The 17353-nt window shown below is 43.5% G+C and overlaps 1 protein-coding gene and 1 pseudogene across 1 annotated transcript in view; one reads left to right on the top strand and one right to left on the bottom strand.

Annotated features, from left to right (window-relative positions):
* NRG1 (neuregulin 1) overlaps positions 1–17353 on the bottom strand; it is an 836141-nt gene that overhangs the window by 269754 nt on the left and 549034 nt on the right. The gene's annotated exons all lie outside the window — the stretch shown is intronic.
* Positions 10996–11115, top strand: LOC118855568 (annotated as a pseudogene).

Genomic DNA, 17353 nt, shown 5'->3' with positions numbered 1-17353 from the left:
TTCACTGAGAAAGCTTGAAAGTCCTCTATTTTATTGAAAATCCGTATTTTGCTTTGGAGCATGATACTCAGTTTTGCTGGGTAGGTGATTCTTGGTTTTAATCCTAGCTCCATTGACCTCTGGAATATCATATTCCAAGCCCTTCGATCCCTTAATGTAGAAGCTGCTAGATCTTGTGTTGTCCTGATTGTGTTTCCACAATCCTCAAATTGTTTCTTTCTGGCTGCTTGCAATATTTTCTCCTTGATCTGGGAGCTCTGGAATTTGGTGACAATATTCCTAGGAGTTTTGTTTTTGGGATCTTTTTCAGGAGGCGATCAGTGGATTCTTTCAATTTCTATTTTACCCTCTGGCTCTAGAATATCAGGTCAGTTCTCCTTGATAATTTCTTGAAAGATGACATCTAGGCTCTTTTTTTGATCATGGCTTTCAGGTAGTCCAGTACTTTTTAAATTATCTCTCCTGGATCTATTTTCCAGGTCAGTGGTTTTTCCAATGAGATATTTCACATTGTCTTCCACTTTTTCATTCCTTTGGCTCTATTTTATAATATCTTGATTTCTCATAAAGTCACTAGCTTCCACTTGCTCCAGTCTAATTTTTAAGGTAGTATTTTCTTCAGTGGTCTTTTGGACCTCCTTTTCCATTTGGTTAATTCTGCCTTTGAAGGCATTCTTCTCCTCATTGGCTTTTTGGAGCTCTTTTGCCATTTGAGTTAGTCTGCTTCTTAAGGTGTTATTTTCTTCAGTATTTTTGGGCTGTCCTTTAGCAAGTCATTGACTTGTTTTTCACAATTTTCCCACATCATTCTCATTTCCCTTCCCAATTTTTCCTCTACTTCTCTAACTTGCTTTTCCTAATCCTTTTTGAGCTCTTCCATGGCCTGAGACCAGTTCATGTTTTTCTTGGTGGCTTTTGATATAGGCTCTTTGACTTTGTTGACTTCTTCTGGCTATATGTTTTGGTCTTCTTTGTCACCAAAGAAAGATTCCATTGTCTGAGTCTGAATCTGAGTCCATTTTCGCTGCCTGGCCATGTTCCCAGCCAACTTACTTGACCCTTGAGTTTTTTGTCAGGGTATGACTGTTTGTAGAGTATAGAGTACTTTGTCCCAAGCTTGAGGGGTTGTGCTGTTGTTTTCAAAGCTAGTTCTACACAGCAAGCTCTGCCACAGCAGCACTACTCCTCCCCCAAGAACCACCAACCCAGACAGGACTCGGATCCAAGCTGGCTCCGCACTCCAGCTCAGATCCACCACTTAATTCCTCCCACCAGCTGTGTCTGGGGCCAGAAGCAACTGCAGCTGTAGTTCTGTAGCTGCACCACCCCCACTGCCCCTGGGGCAGTGGCTGAACTGGGAACTCCTTTCACTCTGTCCCCTGCAGCTTTTCCCACTAACCTTCTCTGTTGTCTTTGGTGTTTGTGGGTTGAGAAGTGTGGTAACTGCCACAGCTCACTGATTCAGGATGCTAGGGCCTGTTCCACTTGGCTCCTGGTCTGGTTGGTCCAGGCACAGCTCACACTGGGCTCTGCTCCACTCCGCTCCCAGCTCCGTGCACGATAGACCTCACCCAGGGACCATCCAGGCTGTCCTGGGCTGGAGCCCTGCTTCCCTCTGCTATTTTGTGGGTTCTGCAGTTCTGCAATTTGTTAAGAGCCATTTTTTATAGGTTTTTGGAGGGACCTGGGGGGGAGCTCACTTAAGTCCCTGCTTTCCAGCCGCCATCTTGGTTCCATCTCCCACCCTTTCTTGGGGGGTTTTTGTTTCTTCTTTCTCATGATTCATTCCATTGGTCATAATTCCTCTTTACAACTTGACTATTATGTAAATAAACTCAATGTGAAGTTATATGTAGAAGATATATCAGATTCCATGCCATCTTGGGGAGGGGGTAGTGAAAGGGGGGAAGAAAATCTGAAACTCAAAGTTATGTGGAACTAAGTGTTGTAAACTAAAAATAAAAAATCTTAATTTAAAAAAAAAAGATGATTTCATGGCCCCCAGGCTAAGATCCCCTATTTTAAAATCCTGTGATCTCTTTAAGCCATGTTATATCATGGCCCAGAATCTATTTTATGGTCAGGAGAGGGGAATGACACACTCAAATATAATGGATTTTCACTTCGTTAGGTTCTAAATAAAAAAAAATAGAGCCCATTCTCTCCTATAGACCTCAGGAATGGGGCACCCATCAGATTCTAGGATTTAGAACCCGGAAGGGACCTTTGAGAAATCAAAGGAAGAAAAATAATGAAGTAAAACTGCTACTGCTGCTGCTGCTGCATCCAAGAGCCCAAGATCCAATGCTAGAAGGGACCTTAGAAGTCATCAAGACCAAATCCCTCACTCTTCAGGGCTGTGGAAGAAACTGAGGAAGAACACAAGGAAATTGAGATCCAGTAAAGCTGAGCTGCCCAAAGTGAAAGGGGTTGTATGTGATTCGAACCCAGGTCATCTGGCACCCATAGTCCCACTCTTCTCCCTTCTCTACAGAAAAGAGGCAATTCTGTGCCATAGTAGAAGGTAATTTGAGAGAAGAAAGTGCTAGCAGCTAGAAGGGCAATGAAATCCTCCTGCAGAAGATTCTGTTTGAGTTTAGTCTTGGGAAAAAACAGAAATTCTAAGAGGAGAGATGAGGAGGAAAAGCATTCTAGGCATGGGGACCAATCAGTACAAAGGCATGGAGGTGAGAAATAAGGCGTGGTGTATGAGGGGGAAGGAGCAGGCTGGTATGCCTGATTGTAATGTGCATGGAGAGTATTGACATCAAAGGTGACTGCAAAGATGGATAGGAGCCAGATTTTGAGGAATTTGAAATTCCAAGCAGAAGATGTTATATTTGACCTGAGAAAGCCAGTGGATTTCAATGAGTAAGGGAAAGGCTAGGACTTTACTCCTCTTCAGGAAAGTCATTTTAGCAGCTGTGTAGACAATGGAAGGGGACAATGACAGCCACATGGACAATGGAAGAAACAAGGCAGAGAGAGTGATTGGGAGGGCCATTTCAATAGTCCAGGCCAGAAGTAATGAGGGCATAAGTGTTGGTGAGGACTGTGTGAATGGAGAGAAGAGGCCATACTAGAGAGAAGCTGCAGAGATTGGAAGGACAAGATCAATGGTGATATCCACATTGTGAGCCTTGATGACTGAAAGGTTGGTGGTGCTAGGACTGGAATACACAGTCAGGGAACAAAAGAGAAGACATGTATGCAGGTTGGTTATTCAGTGGGATGCCTTTTTATTCAAGGGTAGCATGAATGTGGTACCTAGAAATGTCTACTCTCATAAGCTATTGTCCATCATCCTGTAATGATGGGTCACATGATCATGTCCACCATCATGCTACTGAAGAATGAAAGCAATCAGCAACAGATTCACCTATATCACCATAGGCTGAAAATCTGTATGCCGAAAGCTCTAAGTTTTTGCTGATGTCCAAAGGAACCTGTAATCACATACCCTTGCAGTCCTCATCTTTGAAAATGCATTGGGAAAAAATCTCTGGCCTCGGGAAACCTCCTCTCATTCCCCAGTCAGGGCTGCGTGAATCATCCTGCCAGGCTAAGGGTGACCCAAGCCTCTTTGCTTGAAGGGCCAGTAGAGTAAGGCAGATGTCAATTTGACTGAACATTCATTCATTCAAAAAGTATGTATACCAGGAACAGGAGACCGTGGTGTGCTGGGAAATGTTTAACGACTGGCTGGGGGCTAGGGCAGGGAAAGTATACACAGCAAACTTTTGAACTACGGAGCATTGAATGAATTCGACAGAGGTCTAATCTGCACTATCAACATTGTCTCTTTCACTTTCTTAAGTTTAGACCATCAACACAACAATAAATCAAGCCCCGATTTGTAGAATTTGCCTATTTTTGAGGTGAGAATGCTCAAAGAAGAGTCAAGAATCTGTCTTCTGAATTTTTGCTGTTGTTCATCCCTTTTGAAGAGGATCGATGACATCATGGGGTGATGTCTTGACTTGCAAACGAAATGGATTTAAGGGAGGCAGAGCTGTGCAAAGTCACAGCCTCACTCTCTCTTTCAGAGTCATCTTGTCTAATGACAAGACAAAAGTCAAGAATCCTGGCCATGGCTTGAGATGCAGTGAGTGACCTCAGTTTCTTCAATGTCTGACAGAGTTCTAAGCACTCCCTAACACCTGCTTCAGCCACCTTCATGGTTGTTTAAACAAATTGTTCTCACCCACCCATTCCACCAGGGGAGGTCTTCACATGCTTGGGGTAGACATCCTCCTAACTCAGTGGGTTTGAGGCCTATCAGTTACCTTCAACATCGGTTAAGAACAAGCTCTAGCACACCTGTGAGTAGGTAAAAACAGTCCCTGACCTTGTATCATGCTTGCATTCTACTAGCGGAATACAGTAAGGATGCAAATTAGTAGGAACCAAGTGACAGAAAAGTAACAGAAAGTAATGCTAAGGAGTCGGTGCTAATGACTGGAATGATAAAACACAGCATCATGTAGGAAAGGGAATATGAGCTGTGGTTGGAGGGAGGCAGTGATTCCCTTAGTCAGAGGTGAAGAGGGAAGATATTCCAGACATGGAACATCACTCAGTGTATTCATGGATAAAGCATCCCATCCTCCCTTTGTTGTGGTTTTGTCCTTCTTCGTTTCTTTCACCTCCAATCTCTGGCAAGGCAGAGCAAGTCAAAAGACACAGAGATATTCTCCAATTCTCTTGGAAGCAAATGGTTCCTTTGGATGAAAAATCGTAAGTCTGGAAGAGACCTGAAGAAGAAAAAGCGTTCTTGTCCGGTTCTGCAAATCAACATTACCGTTATGCCAGAATGATTCTTTTTAATCGCTGCTGAAGTGCCCAAGGAGAGAATGAACAAAACTATTCTTCCTGGCCCCTTGTCTAATGATGTCTTGGGGTGAGTAGGGAGTAGGCTATTTTCAAGGTTAAACTTTCTATTACTGTCTTTAACCTCTCCTGGTTCATTGACCAAGAGAACACAGAAGATGTTAGACAAAAAAAATCTTACTGACTTTGTAAAAAAATTTTTAATTTTGAAATTGTTAGCATTCAAAGGGCCTGGAAAGTATAAGAAATCAAAAGTATTCCCAGCTGCCCTAAGGATGGTGGTCTATTACTGGTTGCATCCCTTTCTATTCCAGAAGAGGGTCAGAGCGGTTTCCTGAAGCTGGCATTTGGTAGTATGGGCAAGATGAAAGGAGTTCCTGGGAGTTGTAGTCAGTGGTATGGGTAGGGTTTCAGTAACTGGATGGAACTGAAGAAAGTGGCAGGCAAACACAGTCATGTGGAAGCCAAAGGAATTGTAGTCACTTTGACCCGTTGTCTATGTAGAAATTGTCCACCAGAATACGATGTGTGTCAGTATAGCCTAGAATTTCTCTAGAGAAGGGGTTTAGAGGCAGAGACCTGAATTTAGATTCTACCCCATGCACTGACTGGCTATGTGACCATGGTCCACTCCTGTAACTTTCCTTAGCCATCTGGAAAATGGGGAGAATAATGTTGTTGTTCAGTCGTTTCAGTTGTGTCTGACTCTTTGTGATCCCATTTCAGGTTTTCTTGGCAATGATACTGGAGTGGTTTGCCATTTCCTTCTCCAGTTCATTTAACAGATGAGGAAACTGAGGCAAACAGGGTTAAGTGACTTGCTCACGTTGGCCCAGCTAGTGTCTGAGGTCAGATTTGAACTCAGGAAGATGAGTCTTCTATTTGCCAGCCCACTGCAGCCCCACCCAGCTTCCCTAGGTGAGGTTGGATGGGGCATAGCAATACTTCCACTATCTCCCAAGGTTTCCATGAGCAAGGTGCTTAGTGCCATATATTATATAAATGTGAACATTTATTTTAATTGTGATTGAGTGAGCCCAAGCCCAGATCCCCTTGCAAGGGGAAGGTACATTTCTTCTCCAGCTGTGACTCTTTGAAGGGTTTGGCCAAGTTGGAGGCGAGTACATTGGTGCATGTATCCAGAGAGAAAATGCACATTGCATCCCAGTACCAATCGACATGGAAGAATAACAGTATTTGGAGGCCATGATAATGAAGCCAGGGGAAATGGGCATGTCTGCTTTGCTCTTTTCTAGAAGTGTGGTGTTTTACCTAAAGGGGTAGTGGTGCAGTGAATAGAGCTCTGATTCTGGAGTGAGGAAGACCTCAGTTTAAATCTGGCCTCAGATATTGACCAGCTCTGTGTCCTTCAACAAGTCACCAAGTCTGGCCAGTTTCCTAATCTGTAAAGTGGTTAAGGGATAACGTTTTTAAGGTACCTATGCAGCTAGATGGCACAGTGGCTACAGTCAGGAAGACTTTAACTCAAATCTGGCCTCACACACCTATCCTCTGTGTCCTTAGACAAGTGTCTTAACTTCTGTCAGCCTCAGTTTCCTCATCTGTAAAGTGGGCTTAATAAAAGTGCTTACCTCCCAGGGTTACTATTAGGATAAAATGAAATAATCATTGCAAAGTGTTTACAAACTCTTAAATTACTATGTGAATGACAGTTACTATTATTGTTCACTGTTAATTAAGAACTCTTCTGTACTGAATCGACCAGAACTCAATGTGAACAAGATCTGTATACCTCCCTTAACCAGTTTAAGCCATTGCCTGAGAGTCTCGGTCTCCCCCTAAGGAAGTTGCATAAAAAAAGAGTTGCCATCTCAGAAGCCCAGAAAGATTCCGAGGGCAGGGAAGTTGAAAGGAAAGGGTGGGGTCAAATACAGCCCAGGGGCAACTAGTGAGAGGAGAAAGAGAAAGTAGGGCTAAGTGACTAAGAATGGAGATAGTCAGAGGGCAAGCTGCACACCAGGCATCTTGGAGCACAACACTCATGTGGATCCCACCAGCATACTCACCTAGTCACAGACTGAGAAATGTCTGATGAAAGGTCTCCAAATGTCCTAACTTCCCTCCCAGGTTCTTATGTGCAATATTTATATTAGCCGCTAAATATTATGTGTTGCTTTGTTACCCAAGCATTTCTAGCAACCTAAACTTTACCTCAACCACGGGGAGGCCAAAGGGTTAACTAGAGAAAAATGTAAATCTAAGTTAAGACTGAGAGCCAAACCTCCATCTAAAAGTTAGGGATACTCAGGGCTCAGGATTGTTATGCTGAAATGACTAACTTCATAAAAATTATCAAAAAGTTGAGTACACATCTATCTCTGTCTGGTCTCTCTATCTCTCATCTCTATCTACATAGATAGATCTATCTATGTTGGTCTACGGTCATATATTTCCTCCCCTACTCTCCACTTGGCTTACAAAAATTGGCCCTCTACCATAGTTAGCACATGCACGGGTAGAGAACCATGGCTTCAAGAGGGTTGAAACATTAGGGGCTCTATTGACGTAATGTTTACATACAAAAGAAGATGTGGGGCTATGTTAAGATTGCAAAAGATTGTTGTGTTTCCCATGTTGCAGCTGTTGGGTCACCAGTATGTTTCCAAGGTAAGCGTTGTCCAAAGGAATCAACACCTTCCTTTTCTATACATTTATATAAGAGAATAATAGATTAATTGTTGAGTAGAATTGAATCACAATAAAGTTATTCTCCACAGAAACAAATTTCTGTTTCATCTATCTTTATTCTGTCTTACTGTCTCAGATGTTTGGCAAAAGCAGATTAACAATTTCCTTTACCCCAAAAGATGGGTTTTATTGTGTTGAGTGAGTGGTTTGGGGTTTTTTAATCCGCAAAATGCTTTTTACTGTATGCTTGGCATTATTGGGGCAGCTAGGTGGTGCAGTGAATGGAGAGCCAGTCCTGCAGTCAGGAAGACTCATCTTCCTGAGTTCAAAGTTGGCTTTAGACACTTACTAGCTAGGCGACCCTGGGCAAGTCACTTCACCCTGTTTGCCTCAGTTTTCTCATCTGTAAACTGAGCTGGAGAAGGAAATGGCAAACCACCCCAGTATCTTTGCCAAGAAAACCCCAAGGGTCCAATACAACTGAAAAATGACTAAGCAACAAAATTATTGAACTGTGAGGGTGGTGAGAGGTTTGGGAATAAAGTTTGTGATTACAGTATTTTTGCTTGGGGGACACTTTGAATCTTCTTTCTTCAAACAGTACTTAACTAGCATTGTATTAGGAAACTGATGAATAGGGAAGGGTAGGTTCCAAAGGAAGCTGGGAAATATGGCTGGATTGGGAGGACTTGAGTTTCAGTATTGCCGTTGCCGTCACCCATGTGACTAAGTCACTTCTGCTTCCTCACCTGTAGAATAAGATTGGACCAGATGACTTGTATATTTCCTTCATCCTACAAAAATCAGGCTTGTTTTCCACCAGCCCCTCATCCTGTGGAGGACATCGTCATTCTTCCAGTCCCCCAGCTTCACAACCTCAGAGTCATTCTCAACTCATCCCTCTCTCTCTCCTCCTGTCATAGTCAGTAAGTTGCCAGTCTTGATGATTTTACATCCTTAGCACATGTCACATCATCCACTTTTTTTCTACTTGCATAGACATTACCTTGGTCCAGGCCATAATTGCCCTTTGGGTAAGCTATTGAAATACCCTTTTAACTGGCCTCCTTGTACGCAGACCCCCTGTTTGAAGGCATCACCCACTCTTTTGACAAAATGATATTTTTAAAACACATTTCTGACCATCTCTTTGCCTTGTTAAGAAACCCCAGGGGCTGCCTCTTGTTTGTGTGAAAGAAAAAAAAAAAAACTAAACTAAAAAAAAAAAGAAACCTAAACTAAACTAAGCAAAGTGAAACCAGCACCCCCAGTTCGGTTTCCAAGTCATGCATGCTCTAGCACCAGCCCCTCCCTCCCCTTCTTAACTGAGGATAGACAAATAGATGCTGGAGAATTACAGAGACACGTGGCACATAGCTGAAGCATTTATGTACTGCTTCCTATGAGCCAAGGACTGTGCTAAGCGCTGGAGATACAAACAAAAACAACAAAACAAGAAGGTCCCTCCTCTCAAGGAGCTTATTTCCTAATGGGGGAAGGCAACACATGAAAGGGGGGATTGGTAGAAAGCAGGGGAGAAGGAGGATGCCTTAGCTAGTATGTGGGTGGGCCAGCTGGGAGGGACATGAGCAGTATGGCAGGATTCACCAGTCATGTAGCTAGCACCAGGGTGGAGTCGTCCTCAGTGGGGCTCCTCTTTCAGCCACAAGACCCTTCCTATATCCTCTACTTTTTCCTTGTTGTGGTTGGGATTTTTTTAACAAAGATACTGGGATGGTTTGCCACATGTCCTTCTCCAATTCATTTTACAGATGAAGAAACTGAGACAAACAGGGTTAAGTGACTTGCCCGGGGTCACACAGCTTGTAAGTGTCCGAGGCTGGATTTGAACTGGGGAAAATGAGTCTTCTTGACTTCAGGCCCATCAATCCATCCACTGTCCGCCTAGCTTCCCTCATACCATATTTCTCCCTTTATATTATGACTAACTAATACATTGGGTCAGGTTTGCTATGTTCAATGGACACAAATCTCCCAATTTCTAAGATTTGTGAATCTGCCTGGGAATCATCAAGGCTATGACTTGGATATGAATTTCTCCTCTTCTCTCAGGTTATTTTTCTTTGGAATCTGCCATTAGACAGATGAATTCTGGCTATGCCATAGGCGTCTCCAACTCAATATGTCTGAAATCATTCTCCTCTCTCAAAGACACCCTTCTTCCAAACACGTGTCTCTGTTACCTTCTAGATTTGTCATTTTGGAGCCAGCCTCCATTGTCTAGTCTCCCTCACCTCTCATGGCTAATCAGTGGCCAATACTAGTCAATTCTACCTCCCCAATATGTCCTGTATCTGCTTCCTTTTCTTCATACTGTGTGGATGAAAGACCCTCACCAATTAAATTTATAATAAGGAGCCATCTCAGGGTGGGAACAGAAATAAATTTTATTCAGTTCTCGAGAATAGAGCATCCCCTGTCAGAACAGCAAGGGAGGCACTTTACAAGAGGCAAAGCACCAATAATTATACCTAACACAAGAGAGTTCCTTCCCACCTCTGACCCTTCTCACCATTGGCTGGGAGGCAGGCTTATAATCTGAGCAGGAAAGATAGACAAAGAACTGGGAAATCAAGGCATAGAAACTCCAATTCCCATTCTCTTAGTTAATGATTACAACTGAGGTACAGCTAATGATTACATCTATAAATCTAAAGAAGGAGAATAGGATAAGGGGAGGGGGAGACCCTCTCCATTCTCCTACAGTACTTTTACAGTAAAGGAAAGCAGGTCACAGTGACCCTATTCTTACTGAGCAAATCTTTAAACCAGAACCAGAAGAAAGAACAAAAAGTTTCAGGGTAAGCTTTCCCAGAGGCTGAGCCATCAGACTCTCATGGCCTCAGATTTTTTCCACTTCCCTATTTCTTGATTTTTAAACATTTATATATATTTATACATATCTTCCCTGTGAAGTCTTCACATTTTATTTACCTCACACAACACAATTGGTCCCAATTGTAATTCAGACGTCCTTCATTTCTCTCCTGGTCTGTGACAATGGCCTAAGTATCCCTCCGATTCATCCCCACCCGCAGGAGGAATAGCTCTTCCTAGACACATCACTCCCCCATTCAGTAAACTCCAGTGACTATCTATTACTTCTCCTCTATTCGTCAATGAGAATTCTCCCTCATTTGCTTTCCACCTATTTTTCCAGTCTTATACATTATTCCCCTTGAAACACTGTACAATCCATCCACCTATCCTTCTTGCTGTTCCTTATGCCCACTGTACCACAGCCTATCTCTGTGCCATTGTGGAAGCTGCTCACCATGCCCACCCCACCGGATTCTCCTACCTTACTTCTACCTCCTAGAATTTCTAGTTCTTTTAAAGCTAAGTTCAAGGATATCTCCTCTCCTCAAAGCTACTAGTGCAGGAGTTTTCTCCATGACAGACACACACTCCCAGGGATAATGAGAAGCTTGCCAAGGTGGGTGGGGGCGGGGAGACTGCAAATAAAATAACAACATTATTCTATTGAAATATTCCATCTATGGCCATGCCACCCTGAATGCCCCCTGATCTCGTCTGATCTCAGAAGCTAAGCAGGGTCGGGCCTGGTTAGTACTTGGATGGGAGACCGCCTGGGAATATTGGGTGCTGTAGGGGGCAGCTAGGTGGTGCAGTGAGTAGAGCACTGGTCCTGGAGTCAGGAGGACCTGAGTTCAAATCCGACTTCAGACACTTGACACACTTTACTAGCTGTGTGACCTTGGGCAAGTCACTTAACCCCAACTGCCCAGCCTTCCCCCTTGCAGAAAACAAAAAAATTATTCCCAAAGTGCTAGTGTTAATGAAAACATTTGTGAATTGGAGATGGGGAAAGGATGGGAAAAGGTTATCATATGCAGTCTGAAAATTTTGAAAGAGCCTGTTGAAGAAGTAATTCCTACTGCCCAAAACCACCTTTTTCACACTGAGTTAGAAAAAATCCAGCTCCAACCACTTAGTGAAAGATGAGTCGATCTTCTTATCAATAGCCAAAAATGAAAAACTCATTTCCCATCAATGAAGTTGCAAACTTTTTGGTATAGCCTTGGAGAAACATCCCATTTTTGCTAAATGTGCCCACATTACTTTAATTCTTTTTGTAACACTTTATCTCTGGGAATCAAGATTCTAATTCCTGTTCTCAATCCAAGCCAAAGCAAGAAACAAACTGAAGGCCAAGCATGATATGTGGATACATTTTTCCAGAGTCATACTCAGGGTAAAACCAATGGTTGGTTTACAAGAAAGAAAATCAAGGCTCCTATTTATTAATTTATTTGACTGGATTGTGATTAATATTTAACAGCTTTATGATACTAAGATTATAATGGTCCAAATAAAGTTTTCTTTATCAAAAAAAGTAATTCATCTCTATTTTGTTTCATGGCAAACAATAGAATTTATTTCTCTTAATATGGAATGGGGGTAGAAGAAGCTTTACTGAAAGCCAAGGGGCATGAGGATTGAAAACCTTTGGAACCTCTGTGGTATTGACCCCTCTACAAAATTTTACCTTGTATGTGTTTTGTATACGTGTCTATGTGTATATGTTGGCTTTCCTGATAGAATCTGAGCTCCGCGAATGCACAGTAAGTCTCGCTTTTGTCTTTTTTATCTACATTGCCAAGTGCTTAATAAATGCTCACTGACTGATTGATGGGGGATATTTGCATCTGCTCTTATGGCCTTAACACAGGTGAGGACACCCTTTCCACAGGAACCAGACCTGACTTGAAGGCAAAACTCCTTGGGAAAGGGAAGCAGGACAACTTTTAGGGAATGAATGTAATCTCAAGTCAAGGCATGAAGCCTGGTTTAATTTCCAAGTTCAATTAATTATCTTCCCTGCTGCAGGGAATACACACACACACACACACACACACACACACTACCCAAAGACATAGGCAATTTTCAGCATTTGGAAGTCCATAGAAACTTGAAGGAAGAGACACGCTAAGGATGACTGGTTTCCTCTCTAACACTGGGTGGGGCTCCATTGTGGTGCCAAAATGATTATCCAGCTGTCCTTAGTCTCTCACTGAGTCACCTTTCTTGTGGTCTCCATGAAACCATTGCTGATGGGGTCTTGGAGCTGCTGCTGTTCTCTCCACCAGCCTCCATGCAGAGGCTTAAGAGGAGAGAACTAAAGGAGAAATGAGAAGACATGCAGCAATTGGATCCAGCAGAAAAAGCATTGGCGAAATTCCATATCTGGTGCTTATTTTCTGTTATTACCTTGGGGAAGTCACTTCAATCCCCTCATTCTAGAGAAAAAGAAATAGAGGTCCAGGGAGGTTGACAATATGAGGCCTTTTCAGCTTTCCATCTATGAACATGTGAGGCTAACAATCTATGGTTAGTCATGAACTACAGAGACTTGGGGCAGGGCTAGTTGGCCAACCAATTAACCACTAAACATAGCCTCAGGCTAGACAAAAAGAAGTCTCTGTCTTTCTGTTGCTGGCATCATAACTGTCACTTTGGAAAGAGGTCTCTAGTGGAGAATCCCAGGGATCTACGCTAGGCCCTGGGCTTTTAACATTTTTATCCATGACTTGGATAAAGGTATAGATGACATGTTTATTAAGTGGACAAATTTCTCAAAGTTCTATGGGATAGCCAACACTCTAAATGACAAAGTCTGAGTCCAAAAGAGATCCCAAGGGTCTAGAACATTGGACCAAATCCAATGAGGCACAATTTAATAGAGATTAGTCTTAATTCCTACAAGTAGGGTAAAAAGGAGGCAGCTAGGTGATGTAGTAGGTAGAGTACTGGGCCTGAAGTCAGGAAGACTCATCTTCATGAGTTCAAATCTGGCCTCAGACACACTAGTTGTGTGACTCTGGGTAAATCATTTAACCTTCTTTGCCTCAGTTTCTTCATCTGTAAAATGAGCTGGAGAAGGACATGGCAGACCACTCCACTATGTCCATCAAGAAAACCTTAAATGGGAACAAAGGGAATCAGACACAACTGAAAAACAACTGAACGGCACCAACAAAGGGTCAAAAGCACAACTTCACAAGTCCAAGAAGGAGAATATACGGCTAAGTAAGAGTTTATTCAAGAAAGATCACAGGTCTTTAGGAGACTGCAAACTGTATTAGTCAACAGCATGATACGACAATAAGAAAAGCTAATATTATTTTCAACTGCATTAAAAGAGACTAAGTGTTCCGAACTAGGGAGACACCGACACAGCCATCACCCACCTGGAGTGTTGGATCCAATTTGAAAGGATAGTGATATGCTCCCTGTGACACCCAATGGAGGACAAACAGGGTAGGAAAGGGGCATATGAGAAAGGACTGCAGGAAGAGGGGAGGGATCACCTGGAGGAAAGGAGTCAAAGAGGACAGGATAGCAGGGTTTTAGTTGTTAAAGGGCCATTACTACTTGGCCTTTCTCTGGTTGGGTCCTTCAGAATGGTCCAGAGCACTGGTATGGAAGGGGCAAAGAGGCAGATTTGGGTTCAATGTCAGGAAAGACTTCTTAATGAGAGCTGGCCAAAAGTGGAATTTCAGTCCACTTTTCAGAGTCAAGTCTGACTCTCTATGACCCCATTTGGGGTCTTCTTGGCAAAGACAGTACAGTGGTTTGCCATTTCCTTTTCCAGATCATTTTATACATGAGGAAAGTGAGGCAAACAGGGTGAAGTGACTTGCTCAGGGTCACACAGCTATGTGTCTGAGGCCAGATTGGAACTCAAGTCTTCCTGACTCCAGGGCCAGCACTCTATGCGCTGCTCCTCAAAAATAGAATGAGTTGCCTCAACTAATGGTGGAATCCTTCTCACTGGGGAGCTCTGAGCAGAGGTTGGAGGATCACCCATAAGGGATATGGGAGAAAGGGTTCTTGTATGGGTGTGCATTAGACCAGTGACCTGTGGGGCTCCTACAATGGAGATTCTGACTCTGTGTAAAGGGCCCTTAGGTGGCTCTCCCCCCATCTTCAGCTCATTCCCCCTTTATGAGGAGCACTGAGGCACCCACTCTCACACATGCACAAGGAGCTGACTAGGCATGCATTCCCTGCCTAAAGTCCAGGACCGTCATGGCAGCCTGCTCAGAAATGCCGTTTGCCAAACCCACTGCTGTGTCATTGTGCAGCTAAAGGATGCTTGAGACAGTCACTTGGTTTTGCTTGTCACTTCTCATGGCTGGGGTCAGAGTGGCAAGACCCTGAGTGGGGGTAACGTGGGGGTGGGGAGTTGGGGGAGCGAAGGGAGCTGACACTCTTTGTGCTCCCCTAGTGTTCTGGGAAGAGGCAGGCAAACACTCAGTGGCACATGGCAGCCAGACATTTTCTCACTCTGCCTCCTGGGCCTTTGCCAGTGGATGGGGCAGCTGTGCTTGGGAGAATGGCTTTTGCAGAGCAAGTCAAAGAAATCAGAGCCCACTGCCGCCCCCTCCATGGAACAATGTCCCACACCTAGATGCTGCATCAGTGAATTCTAGAAATTTTGTCACGTGGGTGACAATTGAATCATTAGATAAAGCCAAGGCAACAAAAAATGACTGGGGGAATTCCCATGGCACTAAAGAAATCAGAAGGGCTTGCAGGTCAAAGGACCTAGATTCAAATCCTACCTCTCATGTGAACCACCTATGTGATCTTGGACACATCATTTAAACTCTGTATGACTCAGCTTTCTGAATGAAAAAGGAAGGGGCTAGACTAGATGGATTCTGAGGTCTCTGCCACCCTATGGTGGGTTCTGAACTATTTTTGTGGGTTCTTGGCAGCCCAATGGAGACTCAGGATCTCTTCTAAGGAAAAAAGTGTTTTGTTTTGTTTTTTTTAAATAAAATACCTGGGATTGCAAAGAAAAGCAATCATATGGAAACAGAGTGATTAAACATATAATATATAGTTTCTCTCTGTCTCTGTCTCTGCCTCTCCCTCTTCTCTTCTCCTCTCTGTCTCTGTTTCTCTCTTTAACTAGAGCAGAGATCCTTTTGACTCTGTTGACGTTAGTTTTTCTTTTCCTCCCCTAACCATACTCCTGCCACAAATCTCCCCTAGTAAGTGTAAGCTACATGTTACAGGCTGCTCTTTTTATAATTTTTCATAATTCATTCTCTAAGCCAGAGCAAGTGGGCCTCAGTTTCCTCCCTAGTAGTACAAGGTCAGAATTGGACTAACTTACTGATTAAGTTCACAAAGCCTCTGGCATCTGAACTATTGCTTCAGGGGAAAAGGTATTTGAGGGACTCTGGCCATCCTTATGTGTCACTTAAAAAACAAATCCCGAGGACTACTATGTCCAAAGTCCAGCCCCGAACCCTTAAATGACAATGAGGCTTCCTGTCATTTAAAACAAGATAATAGCATAACCTCAAAGGGGACCAAGCAGAGGACTTAAGAAGTACAATTCAGCTCTGTTTTCATCCTAAAGCAGATGTAAAAAGTCAAAACAACAACCAATCAGTCCTCAGAGAATTTTTCTTTGTTCATTGGTGTTGAGGGGAGGAGAGAAATTGAGCCTTGGGTAGTCCCCAGTGACCTCGGAATCATCCCGTCATAGAATCTAAAGCTGCTAGGCTTGCTTGGGGTTGTCTTGCTTGAAGCTCTCTGCACCAGACTTTCTGGAGAGAGGGCGTGCTTCATGAGATCCTTTGCTCCTTGTATGCTTCTAGACAAGCAGAAACTTCAGGAAGGGAAGGGAGGCATTCAGTGAGAGGCTTGGATTGCTGGCTAGAAGGAATAGTTAACTCAACTGGCTTTCTGAAGCGCCGCTCATCAATCCTCCCCTCGAATCGGTTTCCCAGTTTATGAACTCGCTTGTCTCCCAGGCTGCTTTGATCTGAAGCCACTGTCTTCCAGTTGAGTATTTCCCTGCCTCCCCACTTCTGTGTCCGGAGTCCCCTAAATAATGAGCTGCTTCAGAACACAGCATTTCGCAAATAACAAAAGATGAGCCTGCACGCTTCAGTGCCCTCTGAAAGGCTGACGGAATCATCAATCTTACAGGCTCTTGTAGAGGTCAAGAGACTGCAGGCAGGGCCAGTTGGCCAACCAATTAACCACTAAACATGGCCTCAGGCAAGACAAAAGGAAGTCTCTGTCTTTCTCTTCCCAGCATCATAACTGTCAATATTTACAGCAGGTCATATATAATGAAGAAAGAAGCATGCGCACATTCCAATCGCAGGAACAAATGCCAGATTCCTTGGTCAACCCCATTAGTGCCCAGAAAGTACCAATACTTAGGAAATGCAGAGCTTCCTAAGTTATGTTTAGTGTGGAAAATGCCAGAGTTTCACAATGGCCTAATCTCCAGGAAAATAGCTGGAGTCTAACATTTGGCTTATCTTCCTAGTCCTCTTCCTCCCAGGCTCAATCCCAGCCCAGAAAGGGGGACCTGTCGGACATGTTGTGGGAGGGGTGGAAATTTGCAGCTGATGTAATGCCACAGAGTCTCATTCTTCATTAGAGAAAAAAGAGGAAAGGGGTTCTGGCTTAGAGGGAGTCTTTGGTTACTACCTGGCCTTGGTCCTGGAGAAAGATCATTCCTATGACTTGTTTTTCTCAGCTATCTACACTGGCCTTCTCTCCCACATACTTCCCTTTCCTTTTTCCTTGTGCTCCTTGGTATTGTCAAGCTAGCTCTATCCTCCCCAAGACAGTGGGGTAGAATAGGGAGAAGGGAAGAGAAAAAGCATAAGTGTGTGTATACATATGCATAGACACATGTGTATGCAAATGTATATGCTATACATGGAGAGAGAGGCAGGGACAAAGACAGAAAGACAGAGAGCCTACTATGAGCCAGACAGTGCGCTAAGTATTTTACAAATATTATCTCATTTGGTTGAGTGCCCTACCTAGGCCTACCAGGGAAGACCAGGTA

The sequence above is a fragment of the Trichosurus vulpecula genome, chromosome 6, assembly GCF_011100635.1.
Source record: "Trichosurus vulpecula isolate mTriVul1 chromosome 6, mTriVul1.pri, whole genome shotgun sequence".
Classification (NCBI taxonomy): Eukaryota; Metazoa; Chordata; class Mammalia; order Diprotodontia; family Phalangeridae; genus Trichosurus; species Trichosurus vulpecula.
This window is presented reverse-complemented; position numbering and strand designations above follow the sequence as displayed.